Raw genomic sequence first — 22,914 nt, 5'->3', positions numbered from 1 at the left:
GTGAGTTTGATTTAAGCTTGAAGCATTTATTAACCTACGATTGGGTTGAAGTTCTAACCTGAGATCTGAGTCTTTCTCAGTCATATGCATGACTTGGGGGTGGGCAGGGTGGCAGGTCCATTAGTCATGGGTTCGGTTATCAACGGAGCTCAGCATCAGGACAGTGGGGCTCTGTATGCAAGTGCCTCCCGCTATCAGCCTGCTTGATGTTCGGACATCGCATTGTTCTCCTTGGAGATTACACCTTCCAACCCGCCACCTGATCCCCTTTCGAGTTTCTGTTCTCAAATTCCTCTGGAAAGAAGGCCCCGGAGGTGGCAGGCAGGCAGCTGCCGTGTCTGGACAGCTTCCATGTTCTCTTAGCCAGAAAGTGGTGGGAACAACAGCAGTGGTCGCCCAGCCCTGCGCTGGGGAGCCTACCTGGCTTTGTTGGCTGAAGTGTCCAGCTCGAGCAATAGGACAGAGGGGCTGCAGAGGCGAATTAGTGGAGTAGGGTAAGCTCCAGCCAGCAGGACGCTTTGCCGATGACTCAGCATTCCCCTTTCTTCCATTCCAAGGGGCAGAAAGGTCACGTCTTCATGATAGAATTCTCTGGCAGTCCCTGCCCCTGGACTCCCCCACTGCAGCTGCCAAGTCTCAGTAAAGATCCAGAAAGGACTTCAGGAATTCTACGACTTTTGTGGGGATGGTCCAGCTGCTTCCTTTTTGGCTAGTTGAACACCCATGCTTCATGGAGGGGAGGGGTAAAGATAACAGGGAGAACGTTCCAGATCCGGGCAGCCAGCACCCGCCAGCTCCGTGAAGGAGGCAGTCACTGGGCAAAGGTGAAGTGAGGGGCCTGGTCAGGATGAAAGATGCCCAGTTGAAAGGGGTTTCATCTTCAAGCAGAAAGCATTTAGCAGCCGTCTGGGCGATCATTTCGGGGAGGGGGAGATATTATGCCAATAAATCAAGGCAATCGCATCTTGTTCCCCACGGTAAACCCTGATAAAATTGCCTGCCCAGGGGAAGGAAAGTATTTCATTATTGTACCTTTGAAAAAGGACAATCCTCTCTGCATTTCCTCTCTGGGGGAGGGTGTCCTTTGTTCTTGTGCCTCTGACACTCAGCGCCTCCAAACCTGTAGTTTCAGGGGAAAGGACTTGGTAATTTAAAAAAAAAAAAGTGTGGTTAAATGACCGAGCTGTTCTGTTCAACGAGGCAGGACTCATGTCAGGGACTCTCATGCATAACCCGGGGCTGACGCCACGGTGATCTCAGCACAAAGGAGTCTCCTTTTGGGTGGGGGCCGCTCCATCCTCCCAGGGGCTTCCTGGTGGGCCCTGCAGAGCTGACTCCCGAAGGGCAGGCATTCTGAGCGTGGTGGACACACGACCTGCAGGAGACCTTTTAGATTCAGGGGCCACTGGTTACCACTCTGATGACTTCACTCCAGGCCCAAAAGCGTCACAGGGGAAGTCAATGCTTGCACAGAATCCCAGAACTTTGGAGGGGGAAGGGATTGCAAAGCTCATGAGCCCAAGGTCTCCATTTTACAGCGGAGGACAGAGGCCGGGGCTGGTCGAGCAGCCTTCCCAAGCTGGATCTACACGTGTGCTGACTGCATGCAGGGTGCTTTGCAGCCCACAGGGCTGTGGCCAGAGTCTGCAGGCTCCAGGAGCATTAGAGAGCAACAGGGAAGATCAGAGACCCCACCTAACATAGCTCCCCAAGTCACTTGAGTCTTCAGCACAGTCAGGAAGTTTCAAGCTTCCTTTTATCAGCCTTAAAGGTTGTTGTAATCACAAAGTGTCTCTCACTGAGGATGAGAGCCTTTCCAAGCACCAGTGAAGAATGTCAATTTTTCAGTGTCCTCTGTCTCCAGGGTGACCGTTTCTTTCAGGTGAAATGCAAAGACTTTACCTTTTCTTAGACTTAGGGTAAATGGCTAAGACCATGTTTTCCAGACTCCGGCCACCGCCTTAGTACGGTCCTAACTCCAAAGGAGTGGTGCCAATCAGGTTTCAGACCAGAAAGCTGGTGCTCCATCCCACTGCAGGGGATATTCTTCCTGGGAACAGACTGCGCGTCCTTTGGGAGACTTGTTAATTGTTACTGTGTTGGAGGCAGTGGCTTCCCGGGGGGGCCTGACCACAGACATCTGTGCCAGTCTTCACTGTGGGGTGAATATCCAGGAAGGTTGATTTTTGGATGAGCAGGAGGCTGGGGAGGTTTGAGTGTGGAGGGGGTGGGGAGGGAAGTGGGATACTGGCCTGGTCCTGGACTAAATCTTTTGGGAAGAGAATGTACTGGATATGGTAGTGGGATGGGGGCGGGGCTTGCAGAATTAGCATCTAACAGCAGATGTTCTTGGAGCAATAAGACACAGAAAGCTGTTCCCTGGTGATGCAGTGGTTGAGAGTCCGCCTGCCGATGCAGGGGACACAGGTTCGTGCCCCGGTCCGGGAGGATCCCACATGCCGCGGAGCGGCTGGGCCCGTGAGCCATGGCCGCTGAGCCTGCGCGTCCGGAGCCTGTGCTCCACGCAATGGGAGAGGCCACAGCAGTGAGAGGCCCGCATACCGCAAAAAAAAAAAAAAAAAAAAGACACAGAAATCTCCAAGTACCCGGGCTTCCCCACTCAGCCCTCAGTACTTCAGTCATGCCCTGCCTGTTGTTAGAATTTGCAGAATATTTTGGACCCTCCTAGGGCATTTATCCTCGAGCCTAACTCTCATCAAAAATCCTACCAAATTGTCTTCCTTAAAAAAAAAAAAAAAGTTAAAAAAACAAAGAGGTAGAATATCTGAGATCCCTGTTTTACTTTTATTTGGAGTTAAGAGTAATTTTGATACTTTTGCTATTAAGAGGATAGTGAAGGATAAAAGATGGAGAAACTTCACTGCCTAACAACTCCCCTATCTCCTTTTCAGCTCAGAAGTAGAGCAGAGGGAAGCATGAGAGCGTAGTAGCACTCTGGACAGAATCACGGGGCCAGGGAAGACATCCATGAGATCATGCGTCCCTCCTGGATAAGTCCAACGGTGCAGAGGTCACTGTCCTAGCCATGACCTCTGTATCGTTGGACTTCTCCAGGATGGAAGACAGCAGTGTTGAGAGGCAAGGGGAGAGGGCAGGGGGGCAGCTGGGGAAGGCTTATGTGAGCCATTTCTCGGCTGCGTAGGCAGTGGCAGAGCACCGAACTGCTCTGAATCATGGATAGTGCGGTCACCACTCATGAGAAGCCCAAGTAAGGCTCCAGCAGCCTAACCAGAGTTGATCGCTTCTCCCAGCAGATAGATCCATTCCCATTTTCTGAATCTCACAGAATTCCAGGTTGCCTTAAATCACCAGAAAAAAAAGCTGTTTTAAAACCCCAAAAGGGCAGCTTCCCTGGTGGTGCAGTGGTTAAGAGTCCGCCTGCCAGTGCAGGGGACACGGGTTCGATCCCTGGTCCGGGAAGATCCCACATGCCGTGGAGCAACTAGGCCCGTGTGCTGTAACTCCTGAGCCTGTGCTCTGGAGCCCGTGAGCCACAACTACTGAAGCCTGCGAGCCACAACTGCTGAGCCCGTGTGCTGCAACTGCTGAGGCCCGTGTGCCTAGAGCCTGTGGTCCGCAACAAGAGAAGCCACCGCAGTGAGAAGCCTGTGCACCGCAATGAAGAGAAACCAGAGAAAGCCTGTGTGCAGCGACAAAGACCCAATGCAACCAAAAACAAACAAAACCAAAACCCAACAGGAGGACATCCTTGGTGGTCCAGTGCTTACGACTTTGCCTTCCAGTGCAGGGGGTGTAGGTTCAAACCCTGGTCAGGGAGCTAAGATCGTACATGCCTGGCAGCCAAGAAAACAAAACATAAAACAGAAGCAATATTGTAACAAATGCAATAAAAACTTCTAAAATGGTCCACATCAAAAAAAAAAACTTAAAGAAAACGATATCTGTTTCAAAAAAATAAATGAAATAAAACCCCAACAGGGAATTCCCTGGCGGTCCAGTGGTTAGGACTCTGCGCTGTCGCTGCTGAGGTCCTGGGTTCCATCCCTGGTCAGGGAACTAAAATCCCACAAGCCACAAGGCACAGCCAAAAAAATTAATTAATTAAAAAATAACCCCCCAACATATCAGTGCAGTGCGTCACCCCCAGAACCATCTTCAACCTTCACGCTCTGGCTCGTGATTAGCCTGCAGGAGGTGAAAGGTCAGCCTTCTATTATTTGTTAAAGCACTCAGCAACCCAGAAATAAACAAGGATGCTGATGCTGATCTGAGAACTAAGGATATCTTTCAAGTCTAATAAATGTGATAAAAATAAACAACATCCTTTCATAAATTTAATGGAGCATGACTCTGTGTTTATCTTGTGTCATGTACTTGAGATTACCCCACTGGAAGAAGAAAACACTTGATTAATGCAGGGAGTCTGCAGTGGTTGGAAAATATTTTTCTACTTCCTGCCATGCCCTTTTTTTCTTCTCTAAGGAAGTTATTAGCGGTATACTTTACAATAATGGAACTGAAGCAATTTCTAGTGAGAAGTCCAACACATTCCTGAGTCACGGCTGCTCTTCCACTTGGTAATTAGGTAAAAAAGGATTCCATATCCTTTTTCTTCCATCCTGTGGCTGAAGAGTTTTACTTTGGGTGTTTATGACACCTGAGAATAATGATAGCAACAATAATAAATTTATCACTTATTGAAGTCCTGGACAGAATACTCTCTAGGAATTATTTAGCCACACAATCCTATGAGACAGATACTGTTATTATTCCCATTTTACTGATAAGAACCTAAGGTTTTGAGACTAGGTGTCTTGCTCAAGGTCATACAGGTAGTAAATGGTGGACAAGAGGGTTTAAGACCAGTTCTAACGCCTATTCTCACTTGAATGATTATGCCCGCCACCCACAGGACTTAGGCATTGAAGGAAGGGGTTTTGAGCTTGAGTATGAGCCTGAATATGATTAGAGCATCTCCTGGGTACCAGACATTCCTCCAGACGCTGGAGATATAGAACCAAAGCAGACAAAACCCCTGCCCTTCTGGAGCTTACATTCTAGTGAGGTCAGTGAGATGAGATGTAAAATCAACAAAATAAATGATCAACTACATACTAGTTAAGTGGTGACCTATGATATGGAGAGAAATAAATCAGGACATGAATATATAGGATATGAGAGCAGGGGTTACCATTTAAAATACAGCAGTCAGGAAAGGCTTAGTTAAGACAGTGAGATTTCAGGAAAGAGCTGAAGGAGGTGAGGAAGTAAGCCCTGTTGCTGTCTAGAGAAGGACCATCTAGGAAGATGGAATGTGCAAAGGCCCTGAGGTAGCTGTTCTTGGCATGTTTGAGGAACCCAAAGAAGACTAGTGTGACTGCAGAAGTACCTGAGCGAGGGGGAGGATGGTAGATGAGGTGAGAGAGGTACATGGAGGCTGGGTGGTGTAGGGCCGTGTGGGCTATACAGTCGCCCCCCGCCCCATGCTCGGGGGATACGTCCAAGAGCCCCCAGTGGATGCCTGAAACAGTAGACAGTACCCAACCCTATATATGCTATGCTTTTCCTATACATACTTACCTGTGTTTAAAAGGTATGTATGTATTATAAAGTTTAATTTATAAATTAGCCAGAGCAAGAGAATATCCGAATTGCCAGCATCACTACTTTTGTGCTTTGGGGCCATTATTAAGTAAAATAAGTCACTTGAACACAAACACTGTGATACCACGACAGTCATCTGTTAACTAAGTGACTCATAGGTAGGATAAGCTGGATGATTCACATCCTGGGTGGGAGAGAGTGGATTTCGTCACACGACTCAGAACAGCGGGCAATTTAAAATTTATGAGGGAATTCCCTGGCGGTCCAGTGGTTAGGACTCGGTGCTTTCACTGCAGGGGTCTGGATTCAGTCCCTGGTTGGGGAGCTAAAATTTAAGTTCCCACAAGAACAAAACACAAAACAAACCAAAAACCCACTTATGAAGTGCTTATTTCTGGAATTTAGTATTTAATATTTTCCGACCGTAGGTAACTGAAGCCAAGGAAAGTGTAGCAGCAGATGAAGGGGGCCAACGGGGCACTTCACCATCTACTCAGAATGCGATGGGGACTCACTGGAGGGTTTTGAGCAGAGAAGTGACGTGCTCTGACTTAAGTTTTAAAAGGACCCCTCTGGCTACCATGTGAGATGAACTCAAGAGGGGCGGGGTGGAGGCAGGGAGCCCAGTTAGGAGCCTCCTGCAGTAAACTGGGTGGAAGATGATGGTGGACAGTCCCAGGGCAGGAACAAAGGAGGGGATGCCCAGCAGATGGGTTCTGAACATAAATGGAGGCGAATTAGAATTTGCTGATGAACTGTGGGATATGAGATAAAGATAAATGTTAGGATGCCCCGGAGATGTTCATTTTGGGTGAGTCCCATGTGAGGCGTATGAGAAAGTGACTTAAAATCAAACTAGAGATCTATTTTACCGCGGCTGAGGTCATAGAGAGGCTTGAGGAAGGAAAAGCTTATTTATAACACAGGCTTCTGGGAATTCCCTGGTGGTCCAGTGGTTAGGGCTCTGCACTTCCACTGCCATGGGCCCTGGTTCAATCCCTGGTTGGCGAACTAAGATCCCACAAGCTGTGCAGCGAAGTCAAATAAAAAATGAAAAAAATAAAATGGGCTTCTGTGAGTAACTTTTATTCCTCATTACCAAGCAGGAGTCACTGGAAGGGGGGCTTCCAAAATTATACTTGGTGGATGCAAATGGACAGGAAGTTATCTAGAAAATTCTGTAAAGATAATTTCTTTTCCTGTCTTTTTTCTTCTAGAGAATATCTTGTCTAACCCAGCCTGAGGGAAGAACATTTGTCACAAACCCTCATCAGGCAGAAACCTACAGTGGTGCCTGAAAGGGGATGGGTCAGTTAGTGGCTCACAGAGGAGAATATTCTGAGGGTGAGGGTGGGCTCTGAGATATGCAAAGCCTGACTGTGAATGGAAATAGGCTTATCAGACCGGAATCTTGCCAGTTCCAGAGGAAGTCGGGAACAAGGAAAGGGGAAGGTTTAGGGGTAGCTGGAGTAGGGCAGAAGGACCTTTATCTACATTGGGAGGTCTAATCCAGAAGCCATGGAATACTGGAAAAGCCAAGAAAGCCTGGAGGTCATTTCCATGGATAAAGGTAGTTTGGGGATTGGGAAACGAAATCAGGCTAGAATTTCCGGAAAGGGCTCTTCTTCTGTCCCCACCCCTCCCCTACCAAAGTGCTCTAGACTCGGACATAGATTTTAGAACGAAATCTATTTTTGGAGGGCCTTGGGAGACTTTCTTGACACTTAGTGGGAATAACTGCAGAACTCTGCAGTGTCCCACGATTGGAAAACTCTGGAAAAGAACAGTGGTCTGTGGCACAGTGATAATCATAGCTCACCTTTACGGGACAGTTGCTAAGTGCCAGGCGCTGGGAAGGCAAGGAAAGTGCATTTTCTCACCTAATTCTCATTCAATCAGAGGAGGCAAGTGCTGTTTTTTTAAAGTAATTTCTTCATTTTTTAAAATGTTAATTATTTTATTCGGCCACGGGGCATACGGGATTTTAGTTCCCTGACCAAGGATCGAAACCATGCCCCCTGCGGTGGAAGCGCAGTCTTAACCACTGGACCGCCAGCAAAGTCCCCACAAGGGCTATTGTTATCCATAGTTTGCAAATAAAGAAAGGGAGGCTTGGAGAACCAGGTAATTTGCCCAATCCCACTGAGCCAGTTAGGGGCAGATCTGAGAGCCTAACCTCCATCCATCACACCCTAAAACCTGTGCTCCCACTCTGAGGCTGGGCAGGGGACCCGCAAAAGGGAGACTGAAGGGCTTTTGTGGAGGAGTAATTTCTTTTCTCTGTGTTCTCAGAAGTGGGCCACAAAAGGCTGAAAGCCAGTTAACCTTGATTTCAAATCGAGTCGTTAGTTTTCTCAACATTTGACTCAGAAAGAAACACCTCCCTTCTTCCTTCTTGAAGTAATTTAATTTTCACATTATAGTTGAAGGGAAATCCTCTATTTACCTAATGCTTTCCTGTTCAGTCCTTTCAGGCTATGAATCTTGTATATTTTATATACACAAAGGTGACTTTTCCTTCCTTGAATGACCAACGCTTATCAGCACAAGCAACTGATACCGAGCTCATAAATATGTCACTCGGAGCCAGCCTCAGCCTTTCTCTCCTCTGAGTCTAATTTTCATGCAACAGTTTTCCTCCTCCTTTCTTTTCCTGACCCCGTGGAGACTGCCTGCACTCCGGCCCCCCAGCACCCTTGGAGTCTACTTTGGTTTCACTCCCCACGGGCAAATATAAAAATGAGTGACCGCTGCTTCCACGCCTAAGCCATTGCAGCAGGAGCCCGCAGACAATATAAAACAAGGTCCGTGGAGCCAGCGCCTTCCGATTCCAATTAAATATTTCCTGTAAGTCTGTGCCAATTGTACATCTTGGAAGGACATTTGAAAGCAGAAGTTTGAACTCACGGGGACCCCGTTGCCTTAAAAACCTGTTTCCTGTTTGACAAGATTTTACTAGCAGGAGCAAAGTAGCACATTCAGCAATTGTTAGTGGTTCAGATGTGCAAAGGTGGTGGTTTCCTCTCCTGAGGGCCCACCAGCACAGCCTCATTGAGCTGCAGATTTCTCTCTTCCAGATAAATCTCTCTGAACATTAGACCCCTATTCCAAAGGGCCCTAATGACATTTCCAGGATTACAGGAAATATTTGCTTATCTCCCTATCTGTACATCCTCCCCTGTGCTATCTTATAAAGTTTGAAAAGCTCTTCAAGACAACTTCACAGATGTTATTATCTCCATTTTACAGATGAGGAAAGTGAGGCTCAGGGTTCAGATGTTAATAAGTTTTGTATAGAGTATTTCAGATTGCCAGGGACTAGGTGTTCAAGGCGCTCCTTGTGTCATGACTTTGCCCAAGTTCCTAAAACGTTCTTTGTTTCAGTTTCCCAGTTCATAAAATGAGGTAAATGGCAGCAGGAATTTGACATCACAGATTGGAAAGAACTTTAAGTTGGTCCTCAGCAAGGCACCACAGTAATCACAAAGTGTTATTATTACTTTAAAAATTATCATTATTGGCTTCCCTGGTGGCGCAGTGGTTGAGAGTCCGCCTGCCGATGCAGGAGACGCGGGTTCGTGCCCCGGTCCGGGAAGATCCCACATGCCGCAGAGTGGCTGGGCCCGTGAACCATGGCCGCTGAGCCTGTGTGTCCGGAGCCTGTGCTCCACAACGGGAGAGGCCACAACAGTGAGAGGCCCACGTACCACACACACACAAAAAATTATCATTATCACTTGTAAAAAAATTAGGCCTGAAACTCAAAGCACTCCATGATCTAGCCCTAGTCTACCAGTCCATCAGTCTTTTTTCCAGCCACAACTCCCTTTTCCCACTCCGCCATCATACACACACACCCCACACAGAGGTTATCCCTTTTGTCAAACTTTATTTACCCTCTGGACCTTTGTCCACATGGTGCCTTGTACCTGGGACACTCCATCCTCCTGACTGTGGTCCCACTACCTTCAAGAGGGTTCCCCATCCTGCTTGGGGATCAGGCTGGTGTCATACAGAGCATTAGTACCACAGTTGGAAGCCCCGTGTATCATCAGTATGGTTTCGGCAAGTGACTTAGCCTCTCCGAGTCTCCACGCTCGTCTCTAAGATGGGCTAACACCCTTTACCTCACCATTTTATAGGACAAAATGACATACCCATGTAACCCCCAGGCCCAGGACAGGCACAGAATATACCTGAGCCCCTACCTCCCATCCCCTCAGCCAAAACCCACTCCTTCCCTCGTGCTGTGAATGGACTTTGCTTGTACCTGTCTGGCAACAGTCACCAAAGTCTAGCTTGTGTTTTTGTCCTCACGTCTGTCTTTGCTGCCTGTGTGAAACTGTAGGCTCTTTGAGAGCCAGGAAAATGTCGATTTATTTTTGTGTCCACCACTGTCATCACCTCACAGTAAGTCCTCTGCGCTGGTGATAGAACTTCAGGAATATTATCGACAGGCTCTCCTGGACCTGCTTGCCTTGTGGGGTGGGCGAGACTAATACTCCTGGTGAATTTATAGAGCACGGAAGCTGAGACGTAGAGGGGCCAAGTGAGTGAGAATTCCAGGGCTCATTCCAAGGCTCTGCCTCCAAACTGCCTGCTCTTACCGTGTCCGCTTTGCACAAATTTAAACATGAACTTTCTGCATGACCACGTGAGTAAAATTTGATAGAGTGAGATTCAAGCATTCAGTTAACAAACGTATAATACTGATACTTTTAATGGATTCATTCTAGGTAGCTAGACCTCTTATTCATGATATTAATCTCATGAAAGGCCTGAGAGGTGGCATTCCCCCCCCACCCCTGCATCTTGCAGCACAATGATGTTTAGTACTTGTGATGTCTTGTGCTAGGTTCTAGAAGTATCCATTAGTGAACACCAAGTTCCTGTTTGTTAAGATTGCAAAGTAGTGACAGAGACTGGCAAACAGATCGTTAAGTGCATATACTAAGTTATAAGTTATATTCTCCACAGAAAGGAGAATAATTTCTCATTTTGGGGAATGAGAAATTATCAGGAACCAGGCAATATTTGAACAGAATCCTGAAGGATGAGAGTTCAGAGGTCAGATGAAGGAGAAAAGGCAATTCTAGGAATAGGGAACAGTGTGCTCAAGGTCAAGGAGGAAAGAACAGCACGTATTTTAGTTGTGGGGGAAAGAGTAGGTGAAACTCAGGTTGGGGCAGGACTACGTGTCAAGCCAAAGAGCTTGGCCGTTTTTTCTGTAGGTGATGGGAGCCATCAAGGGTTGAGCACGGGGCTGGTTGGGGGAATTACTCTGGTGTTTTGTGATGATCATTTTGGAGGTCTTGGAGCAGAAGATCATGAAGATGCCCTGGGCGATAAAATTTTATCAACATCGAAAGTTATTCTAATACAAAGATAAATTAGTTATTATGATTATTATCCCTGGATATTATAAAAATTAAGCTTCTTCCATTTTATTTTATTTATTTATTTTAAATATTTATTTATTTATGTTGGCTGCATTGGGTCTTCGTTCCTGCACGCGGGGCTTTCTCTAGTTGCGGTGAGCGGGGGCTACTCTTCGTTGCGTTGTGCGGGCTTCTCATTGCAGTGGCTTCTCTTGTTGCATGCAGAGCACAGGCTCTAGGCGCATGGGCTTGAGTAGTTGTGGCTCACAGGCTCTGTAGTTGTGGCCCGCGGGCTCTAGAGCACAGTCTCAGTAGTTGTGGCGCACAGGCTTAGTTGTTCCGAGGCATGTGGGATCTTCCCGGACCAGGGCTCGAACCTGTGTCCCCTGCATTGGCAGGCAGATTCTTAACCACTGCGCCACCAGGGAAGCCCAAGCTTCTTCCATTTTAATGCTTACTTCTTCTTTGGATAAAATTGAGAAGAAATATGCTGTGGATCCAAAACACTTCCTTAAAGGGGCAAAAGATCTCCAAGAAATTTCACCTTGTGGTATGTCTTGGCCCACAGTGTGGTAACTTCATTAGCGGAAATAAGGCTTGTCTGAGGGTGTCTCTGAGGACAGTGGCCCCGGCATTCTCTTCGTGGAGCCGGCCATCCCCAGCTCTGCTGCAGGCAGGGCACGGTATAAGCATCCACCCGTCTGGCTCAGCCCCACTTGCCCGAAGCGAGTGGAATCTTCAGACACCTACTACACATGCGTGTGTATTCTGTGCCATGTATCTGGATATGTTTAAAATAGGGGTGGAGAAGAATACATAGGGTATGGGGGAAAGAAAATCCAGAAACTTTTTTCACTGAGCCCAAAGTTTCCAAAGTCTTCCACTGACCCACCCAACTCCTGTGCAAGCAGAGTCCTGGCTGCAGGGCCCTGGGTTCCCACCAGCGCAGCCCGGGGCAGGGCCCGGGGCTTCTGCCCCTATCGGTCCCCTGAGGCTGCCTCACCTGACCAAGTCTGCGCAGAAAATGTCCTTGAACAGCTTTTTTTTTTCTTTCTTTCTTTGTTTTTTAAACAACACCTGACTGATCCCAAGTGAAATGTCCTTAACGAAGTGAGCTCACCAACAGATGGTGCTGCTGGGACCCGTCCCTGTGCAAACACCCTCCTCACCCTGGACAGGGCTGGCTCCTCCTGGCTTTCTGTGCCAGGTTTTTAACCTTCCATTTTCAAGGACTGAGTTTCTTGTTCGTTTGCACCTTCTTGCAGTGGCCTATGAGGAAGGCCATCATGTGTAGCAGGGCAGGTGCTTCCTGGGAATATGATCTCCCCAAGGTCACATGGGTGGGCTCACTCCTCCTTTGGGGTCCCCACCTCCAAACCCCACCTTCCCCATGTCTGGCCTGAACAGAGCATCATAAAGTTCTAGAGGCTTCTTCCAAGGACATCAGACATTGGCTTTTGGATCAGTGGAGCTTGCAGAACCTTGGAATTCTGCCCCGAGGCCTGGTGGCATTTCATGGTGGTTGGCAGGGCTGATGCGGGCTTGGTGACGTCTTTACATGGGGAAGAAGGCCTCAGGGTGACTGACCACCAGGCTGGACATTGGCCCAGGTGTGGTACCAGTGGAAGTGGTGAGTCCCAGCCCTGGTCACCGGCCTGCTCCTTTATACGTCTGCCTAAGTCTGGAGGGTCTCACTTCCTCCTGAAATGGAGAGAAAAAGGCCCCAGGGTGCTGGAACACAAGCTGCTTAGGCTCTGTCTAGCTACCACACCTTCCTCAACTCACCTTGCCTTTCACCGATCTCCACCGTTGCTGCCTGGAATCTCCCAGAGAAGGGAGGATGGGAGTTGGGGGGAAGGACGAGTGTGCATCCCAGCGGCCTCTGGGGACTCAGGTAAGTACTGAGACAGTGCAGAGAGCCTGAGGCCGGTTCTTGCTTTGGGTGGGGGCAGCTGGTATGGGAGGGAGAAGCGTTGGAATCCTTTGCTTTTCTACTAACGAGCCTCAGTTTCCACTTCTGTAAAGGGAGAGGGACAGTTCTTTTCTCGCAGATGGCACAGGTATGTTCCTCCTATCATTGGTCCTGGCTCCAAGCCTTCAGGAACGTGCACAAGACTGTCGGGAGAGCTCCCACCACCTCCTGTCTGTACCAGGGCTTTCTGAGGCTGAAAGGACTTCAAGGGCATCTGGTCAGCTTCCTGCACTTGGTAAGCGCTCAGGTTAACCTGTGAAGGAAAGCCAGGGTCGTGATCGAGAGGGGTACCAAAGACGAGTTTAGAGGGCGTGGCCTGAGTAGCCCCGGGTGATGGAGAGCCTTCGGCTTGATGGTGGTGCTCCTGCTGAAGCCCGTCTGCTCTCCACCCTGGGATAACACGTCAGCATGATTACTCTAGTCCTTCAGGCTTCTTTCCCATTCCTCAGAGTCCTTTTCTTCATCCGCAGTGCCTTCTTTTGGATGGCATTTCTTAAGCTTTTATTTATTTATTTATTTATTTATTTTGCGGTACACGGGCCTCTCACTGTTGCGGAGCACAGGCTCCGGACGCGCAGGCTCAGCGGCCATGGCTCACGGGCCCAGCCGCTCCGCGGCATGTGGGATCCTCCCGGACCAGGGCACGAACCCGTGTCCCCTGCATCGGCAGGCGGACTCTCAACCACTGTGCCACCAGGGAAGCCCGCATTTCTTAAGCTTTTAAATATCTAAAAGACTTTTAAATGTCTGGTTCTGTTTAAAAGGCAGACATGTATATGTGTGTAAATTCAAATAATTTTTAGCTAGAAAAATGAATTTCAGCTGACAGAATAAGGACAATGTGGATAATTCATCTGATTTCTTGGAAGGCATGTTTGCTCAAGAGCAAAGCCTTAGTGGTTGCTTGTTTAATTTTGATGTTTTTTCAATAAAAGACATTACAATGATAAACCAATGAGCTATATGAGTTTTGAAAATTAAAAATGACAACAATCAAAACCCATTGCAATGCACTGATTATATATAAAGAGGGTGGTTTAACAAACACGTTCAAAATAGGGCACAAAAAGGCTGTGAAAAATAAGATGTGGAACCAGAGTGGCAAAATGAAAAACGTTTTTTTCCAGACAATTTAGATTTGCGGGGAGATATATTTGTGTTAAACATTTCAAGGAGCCTGGAGCAAGGGTATTTTCTGAAGATATTATTAAAATTTTGTCTAAGTATTATAGATTGATTAATCTTATTTTTACTCCCTAGCCCCTCTGCTCATTATTCTGGCGCTGCTTATAGTTGCCTCATGTTTCTGTGAAATTTCGAGCAGAAATCTGGTTCTTGTTTTTTTTTTTAACTTTTTATTTTATACTGGCGTATAGTTGATTAATAATGCTGTATTAGTTTCAGGTGTACAGTAAAGTGGATTCAGTTACACATATACATGTATCTATTCTTTTTCCAATCCTTTTCCCATTTAGGTTGTTGCATAATATTGAGCAGGGTTCCCTGTGCTATGCAGTAGGTCCTTGTTGGTTATCCATTTAAAATATAGCCGTGTGTACATGTCAGTCCCAAACTCCCTAACTATCCCTCCCCACCACCCTTCCCCCCTGGTAACCATAAGTTCCTTCTCTAAGTCTGTGAGTTTGTTTCTGTTTTGTAAATAAGTTCAAGAAATCTGGTTTTGGTGATCACCACTCACCTGTCCCAGCTCGAGGTGACTTTTGGGGTCCTTGTTTAACTTTCCATCGGCGGTGCCCCCTTCCGTGAGCCTGGCTTGACGGCCTTTCCCTCACTGGCTCTTGCTCTGTTGAGATCTTTGCTCTCGTTCCAGGTGCTCCCCTGTGTCATGGGAAGAGGTAATGCAGTGGCTCAGGCCCAGCGTGAAGAGTATGCCTCATGAAGAGACACGTCCCCAAAGTGAAAGCAGGTACTCCTCATTCTGGTGTTACCCTAAGAACACTCACAGAATAAGCAGCAGTGGGGCCTTCATCCAGGGAGGTGGAAGGAGCAAGCCTTCTCTTGGTTTTGGGGGAGTAGCCGTAGGGAGCAATGACAGAGGGGCATTGCTCTCACCCAGTACCTTCATGGCCAGCACTTGCTGTCAGCACTTGACAGGTTCCCACCTGGATGACAATGGGTTTGAACACTGAGTGTCCTACCCCTCCATGGATGAGGGTGCTCATTGTTGTGTGGGTAAAATACGGCTCAAACTCCCAGTTCCAAGTAATTGTTCAAACACCGCATTTCATAATAAGGCGAAGCTTGGTTTCCTTATTTCATTATTTTTTTAAAAAATTTAATTTTACTTATTTATTTTGTACCTGGACAGGGACTGGAACCCTGAGCCCTCAGATTAAAAGTCTGATGCTCGGGCTTCCCCGGTGGCGCAGTGGTTGAGAATCTGCCTGCCAATGCAGGGAACACGGGTTCGATCCCTGGCCCAGGAAGATCCTACATGCTGCGGAGCAACTAAGCTCGTGTGCCACAACTACTGAGCCTGTGCTCTAGAGCCCGTGAGCCACAACTACTGAGCCCGCGTGCCGCAACTACTGAAGCCCGTGCGCCTAGAGCCCGTGTTCCACAATGAGGGAAGCCACCGCAATGAGAAGCCCGCGCACCGCAACGAAGAGTAGCCCCTGCTCGCCGCAACTAGAGAAAGCCCTCGCGCAGCAACAAAGACCCAACGCAGCCAAAAATAAATTTAAAAAAAAGTCTGATGCTCTACCAGCTGAGCTACCCCGGCATTTGTTATTTTTATTAAGATTTCTTAGCATATCAAAAAAGTATTTATGAGGCGTTTAAAAACCATTGAGTAAAAAACCCAAAGAATAAAAGAACAAACTAGAGGAAGAAAGTAAGGATCTTGGATTTCTTGAGTACTTACTATCAGCACTGACTACGTGTCAAGCACGTTACATGGTCTTACTTAAGCCTCGTAACAGCCCTGAAACGCAGGCTTTCCCATCTCCATTTTACAGATGAAGGGGTCCAAGACTCCAAGTGGTTAGGCGGTTTACACGGCAATGCTGAGCTGTAGAGTGGGATTTTAACTCAGGCCTGAGCAGCTCTGCCCCTCCTTCCTGTCGCCCCCTAACCAGGAAGAGCAGCAAAACCCATGGGCAGCTGAGGCGTATATGGGGACATGGGCACACAGGCATTTCTCTGGTCCTCAGTGTCCTCAAATGGGGTTAAGTTAGACACTCCTTAAACTGTTTTCAAGATATAAAAGTATTGCCTATGTAGGTCCTCGATAAATATATATCCAAAATTATATAATAGAATTAGATGAGATGGGCATGGCCCAGATAGGAAAGGAAATAATATAATGTCGTGACTACACTAACCTGCATTTAAAGTGTTCATTCAGGGACTTCCCTGGTGGCGCAGTGGTTAAGAATCCTCCTGCCAGTGCAGGGTACACGGGTTCGAGCCCTGGTCCGGGAAGATCCCACATGCTGCAGAGCAGCTAAGCCCGTGCGCCACTATTACTGAGCCTGTGCTCTAGAGCCCACGAGCCACAATTCCTGAGCCCACGAGCCACAGCTACTAAAGCCTGAGTCCTAGAGCCCGTGCTCCGCAGCAAGAGAAGCAGCCGCAATGAGAAGACCGCGCACCGCAACGAAGAGCAGCCCTTGCTCGCTGCAACTAACGAAGATCCAACACAGCCAAAATAAATAAATAAATAAATTTTAATAATAAATAAATACGTGTTCATTCATGTGGACCTGAGCCATAGATTAGTTGTCAGTTTTATTATGTATTTGGTCATATTAAAAAGATGCTTTTCTACTGAATAGCATAGGGAACTATATTCAATATCCTATGATAAACCATAATATGAAAAGAATATGAAAAAGAATATATGTATGTATAACTGAGTCACTTTGCTCTACAGCAAAAATTAAACACAACATTGTAAATCAACTATACTTCAATAAAATTTTTTAAAAAAGAGACATTTTGGGACTTCCCTGGTGGTCCAGTGGTTAAGAATCCGGCTTCGAATGCAGAGGACACCAGTTCAATCCCTGGTCGGGGAACTAAGATCCCACATGCCGCGGGGAAACTAATCCCGCGTGAGGCAATTAAGCCTGCACACCCCAACGAATGATCCCGTGTGCTACAACTAAGACCCAACACAGCCTAAATAAATAAATAAATAAAAGGAAATTTTTAAAAAAAAATAAAAAAAAATTTAAAAGATATTTTTACAAAAGTAGAGTTTGAGCACTTTTTAAGTAAACGAATATGGTTGGCTCCTTTGTTATACTTCTAAATACACATCTGGGATTGACATTATAAATCAAGTTGATTTTTCCTCAGGTGTATATTTTCAATGGTTTCTATTTACAATGAGGATTAAAAGGTCCCAGGCTGGTGTTACCTGATGTTTAGCAGTATTTGCGTGCAGGCACCTGCTTTATGCATGTATTGGGCATCTCCCCAGATGTCTGACATGCACAGTGTTCTGAGGGAGCATTTCCTACACGATGCTATGGCTTACTTTGTATGAACTGTTGCCACACTTGTTTTTTTTTATTATTATTATTTTTTTTTGCCATACGCGGGCCTCTCACTGTTGTGGCCTCTCCCGTTGCGGAGCACAGGTTCCGGACGCGCAGGCTCAGAGGCCATGGCTCACGGGCCCAGCCGCTCTGCGGCATGTGGGATGTTCCCGGACCGGGGCACGAACCCGTGTCCCCTGCATCGGCAGGCGGACTCTCAACCACTGCGCCACCAGGGAAGCCCCACACTTGTTTTATCTAAAGTTATCTGGAACATTTGGGGCCCCTTGATTTACATGAGTGAATGAAAGAAAACCTTTACTGTATCTAAACAATAAAAACATGGCAGGCGAGACAGCCAAACCTGGTAGTGAGGAGACCAGATTCCTGCAGAGTTTCCTGCCTGCCATGGACACACTGGAGATGACTGGCATCACCCCCGGGGTCACCAGTCTAGAGAGCTCTGGGTGTCTGGGGGACCTGCTTTCAGCAGAGAACCATGGAGAGGGCGTGTGGCTTCCTGTGATGGGTGGCTCATTCTCCCTACAAGATAAGTGGTACCTGGCTACCCTGGGGTCTAAAGAAGATCTCAGAGGTAGCTGGACTTTTGTCATTAAGCTCAGAGGAAATACACACACACACACACACACACACACACACACACACACGAACATATTAACATAGTATCAATCCCTTGGAGTGCCAAAGAAAATGGGAGAGAAATTCTGAGGCTTGTTTCCCTGCATTTGAATTTCTATCCACAAGGCAGCCTGGGAAAGGAAAATGATATGGCTCCAATATTTTATTTAATAAATGATAGGGCATCCAATTATTCTGGGATGGGTTCTCTGTATATAGGTTGTAGGTCAGAACCATCCCATAATAATCAACACCCTGGTCCAGGAGGCAAATGCCCTGTGCCCCTCCGTACCCCTATGGCTTAGGGTTCTTCTGAGGCATCTTTCCTCCATTTGGGCTCCAAGTTCACTTGCAGCAGAGCTCATCTGTAAGAACATGTTCGTAGGAAGGAGGGAGGTGATGGGTGCCCTGTGTCTTGCCAGGGATGGCTGCTTCTCTGACATACTGGTTCTAGGATTGGGAGTAAGTTTCCAGAAAGTACCTATTTGAATACACCCAAAGCATTGTGGACTTCCTTGATGCTCTTTCATCAAATATCTTTCAAAGCCTTATTAATAAGTAGAATGATTAATAAATAGAATGCTAGGTGTGGACCAGTGGTTCTCAACTCTGGCTGCCGGTTAGAATCTTCTGGGGAGCTCAAAAGCTCAAGGATTTTATAGTTCCTTTGATGAATTGAAAACAGAAAATGGTGATCCTAGCAGGATATTTCCTTCTGAAACCACGCTCCAGTGCCTCACTTGCCCTTAATTAATTTTATTGGAGTTGACCCAAATAAAAACCTATCTCATCGCATTCACCTCCCCTACCTGCCACCCACTGACAGTGTTAGGAAACAGAATCTGGCACCATGCCTGCCGGATGACACACAAGCCAATGCGGGATGGTATGACGAATCAGGAGTAGCCCTTCCCTCAGCTGGAGATTCCTCCCACAGGGTCTGAAGCGCTAGCAGTTCTAACCCAGCCCCTCTCCAGATCCGCACACCTGTCAGAAATCACGTCAGTGGGAAGGAAGGTCAAGGGCAGGAAAACAGCCCCTTATATAGCCATCTCGTATAGCCATCTCAGTGATGGAAGTGGGATTGCCTAAATGTCATTTTGTGCTTCGCCACAAAAGAGAAAGAACCCTGGGGTGTTCCAGAGAAGAGGGGTGACTTTCTCTGCCTCCTGGCTGGGAAGGAATCTCCAGGGACGGATGTCTGGAGAATCAGAAGGTAGGGAGAGCTGGGGACTTGTGCTTCTCGACGGCCGATTTTTAAGTCTGTTTGGCTTGTGTTTCTGCAGAGCAAAACATAAGTTAAAAAGAAGGGGAGGGAAAATTAGGTCTTGAGAGAACTAGAGACTCCAGGAATTACTTTTGTTGTTGTTGATGCTACAGTTAGTCCCTAAAAGAAGACAGAGTCGTAAGGGGAATGTAAACCCTTGCGCCACTGGTTTTCTGAGCAGCGCAGTTTGAGTGGAGCTTTAGCTGCCTGGGAAGGTAGAGCAGGTCCCATAGGGAGAAACACTCTTTCAGATGGGTTTGGGAATCCAGTGTGCTTTTTTTCACTCGAAAACATATTTATTGTCATCCCTCTAGGTAACTGTAGTTTGACAAATGTCTTGGTGATAATGTTGTAAAGGAAAACCTGAGAGACAGACTGCTTAGCTTAATTGCTAACAGCATTCACATCACTTTGAAAGTGTAGGACATTTAGGAATACCTAGTTTAATTCACAAAGAAGACGGTTTCACACCCTGACTGAGCCAGATCATTGACAAGATTAGATACTGTCACAGTTAGAGACAGAGCAAAAAACAAAACTAATTCAAAACAAACAAAAACAAAATAAAGTTCAGCGTGGACTTCAGTAAGAAATATAAAAGGGTGGCAAAGGCACTGTGGTCATGTGACTTCCCAGCTTCCGAAGTCTGTGCTGGTGCTTTGTGAATATTTAGGTAGGAAGGAAGGGTTTGGTCAGGCTGGAGGGGAAAACAGAGGAAAGGGGTGGGGGAGCTGCTCGTTGCCCTGGGAACGTGAGGGGGAGGGTGGCACTTCCTAGGCTGAGCGGGGCACCCAAGACAAGGTCCAGGTGCAGGCACAGGTTGTGTATCCCTGAAACACCTGTACGGTGCTACTGGGAGGGGTTTCATCCTGTTAATTGAGCCAGACAGGATGCTCAATGATGTGTGCGACCCCTTTGAGCTGCCCAGAACCCTGCATCTTTCTCAAACACTTTCCAGATTCCAAAATGAATACTTTCAAAGAGGAGTTAACACATTTGGGGGACAAATATCAAACTTTGCTTTACTCCTTTGAACATGGAAATTTAAAGAAAGGTATTACTGTGATCATAGATGCACAAGGAAGGTAGACTTAAGAATCTTCATCCATTGTCCCATGTTGTCTCTTGCTCCCTGTTTTACAGTTGGAAACTGTAGATTTAGATGGTTGGGAAATATTAAATAAGGAAATCCATGAGCCTCTTTGAGTGTTTAAGGTGCGGGGTGGGGAATAGAACAAAATAGAATTGCTATGTTTCTTAGCAGTCAGTAGCAGTTTCAAAATATTCTATGTTCCAAATATTCCAGTTTCCATGTCATATTTTAAAAAAAAGACTTTCTAGGACAAGTGTATTTCTCAGACTTATGAAGTAATGTAGGAAAGTAATTGTATCCCCATAAAACAACTCCATTCAAAAGAAGAAATAAAAATGCCCTTTAGGAATGGCAAAGGAAGGAAGCTCTGCCTTGTGTCCAAGCACAAATGGGTGAGATTAGCATGATTAAAAACCAATTCTAAAGGAACACCTTCTCACCACACATCCAAATAGTTCTCATTTCCACTGGTTTCCTCCTCAAAAATTGGATCTTCTAAGGAAAGAAAACTTAAAGTAGATGTTGCTTTAAATTCTTTCAAACTCATGGTCTCATGTTCAACCAAAAGCTCTAATACATCAAGATAAGTAATAGGTTCATCCAGTGTACTGACTGGCTGTTTCAAGTTTGACCAGGAGGACTCTCAGCCACCAACCTGCCCCTCTATCTATCCGCCACCGGCTTTAGTCCTATTGGTCCCAAGAAGGAAACAGTGACTCCTGGGCTTGCTGAAGCATCTGGATGTCGTGGCAGGTGAGTGATGACCCAAGGAAAATGGAGGAAACTGAGGAGCTTAGACAAGTATTGCTTTGCCTTGGAGACTCTCTCTTCCATTCACAGTGTTATCTCCTGAGGGCTTTCCAGTAGACTTTAGGACTCCTCTATTTAAATTTTTGTTTTCTAATAATAAGAAGAGAAACTCCTTCTTCATTTCAAATGATAAAATCAAATTTGTTTCCTGGATTTTTTTTTCTTTCTATTTTATCTTTATCGTCATCATTAGCATTTCATGATTTCATCATTAGAGTCTAATATCATTAGCTTTAAAATAGAAATGTTATTATTTATAATGAGAAATAAAAGTTTAGGAAAATATTAAGAAGTGAAAATAAGAAGAAAAGAGTCACATATATTTCCACAAATCAAAAGATCTAAAATGGTGTTTTGAGGTCATTTGTGCTATCTTTTCTCCATATAATGATTTTCTAAAAATTCAACCTAGACATAATATATAGAGAGTGAGAAGGCAAGATGCAGACATTCTTGGGAAAAGATATTTGCAATAAAAGTGTCTGACAAAGGACTTATATCCAGAATATTGAAGAGTTCCTACAAATTAATAGGAAAAAGACAACCCAATAAAAAATGAGCAAAAGACTTGAATGGGTACATGTCTAAAAGATGATATTCAAATGTCCAATGAACATATAAAAAAGTATCCAATGTCATTAATCATAAGGGATATACAAATTAAAACCACAGTAATATACTCCTACACACCTACCAGAATGACAAAAGTTAAAGTGACTGATAATATCAAGTGTTGGTGAGGATGCGGAGCAACTGGAACTCTCATATACTTCTCATAAGAGTGTAAATTGGCACAGTTCTTTGTAAATGATAGGATTTCCTATTATATATCCAACTCTTTTATCCATTCATCCACTGATGGGCATTTAGGTTGTTTCCATGTCTTGGCTATTATAAATAACGCTGCAATGAACATGGGGGTACAGATATATTTTCAAGTTGGTATTTTTGTTTCCTTTGGATATATTCCCAAAGTGGAATTGCTGGATTATATGGTTGTTCTATTTTTAATTTCTTGAGGATCCTCCACACTGTTTTCCATAGTGACTACACCAACTTACAATCCCACCAGCAGTGCACAAGTGTTCCCTTTTCTCCACATCCACACCAGCATTTATTATCTTTTGTCCTTTGATGATGGCCATTCTAACAGGTGTGAGGTGATATCTCATTGTGGTTTTAATTTGCATTTTCTTAATGACTAGTGGTGTTGAGCATCTTCTCATGGATCTACTGGCCTTTTGTATATCTTCTTTGGAGAAACGTCTATTCAGGTCCTTTTGCCCATTTTTAAAATTGGGTCGTTCATCTTTTTTTTTTGCTACTGAGTTGTATGAGATTTTGGATATTAGCCTCTTATCTGATAGATGGCTTGCAATTTTTCCCCATTCCATAGGTTTTTGTTTCACTTTGTTGATGGTTTCTTTTGCTGTGCAGAAGCTTTTTAGTTTGATGTAGTACCACTTATTTATTGTTTATTTTGTTGATTGTGCTTTAGGTGTCATATCAAAAAATGATTACCAACACCCATGTAAAGGAGCTTTATTCCTATGTTTTCTTCTAGGAATTACATGATTTGAAGTCTAACACCTAAGTCTTTAATCTATTTTGAGTTAATTTTTGTGAGTGGTGTAAGATATGGGTTCAGTTTTATTTTTTTACCT

The 22,914-nt window shown here is 45.8% G+C and overlaps 1 long non-coding RNA gene across 2 annotated transcripts in view; it reads right to left on the bottom strand.

The window, feature by feature from the left end:
* The window catches only part of LOC307196741, a 73,112-nt gene that overhangs the window by 23,972 nt on the left and 26,226 nt on the right, over positions 1-22,914 (bottom strand). For both annotated transcript variants that reach the window (XR_013831206.1, XR_013831207.1), the window contains exon 2: positions 14,636-14,775. This is a non-coding gene — a long non-coding RNA (uncharacterized lncRNA). The remainder of the gene's footprint in view (positions 1-14,635; positions 14,776-22,914) is intronic.

The sequence above is a fragment of the Stenella coeruleoalba genome, assembly GCF_951394435.1.
Source record: "Stenella coeruleoalba genome assembly, chromosome: 14".
NCBI lineage: Eukaryota > Metazoa > Chordata > Mammalia > Artiodactyla > Delphinidae > Stenella > Stenella coeruleoalba.
The sequence above is the reverse complement of the archived record's forward strand: the minus strand, read 5'-3'. Positions and strand labels throughout refer to the sequence as shown.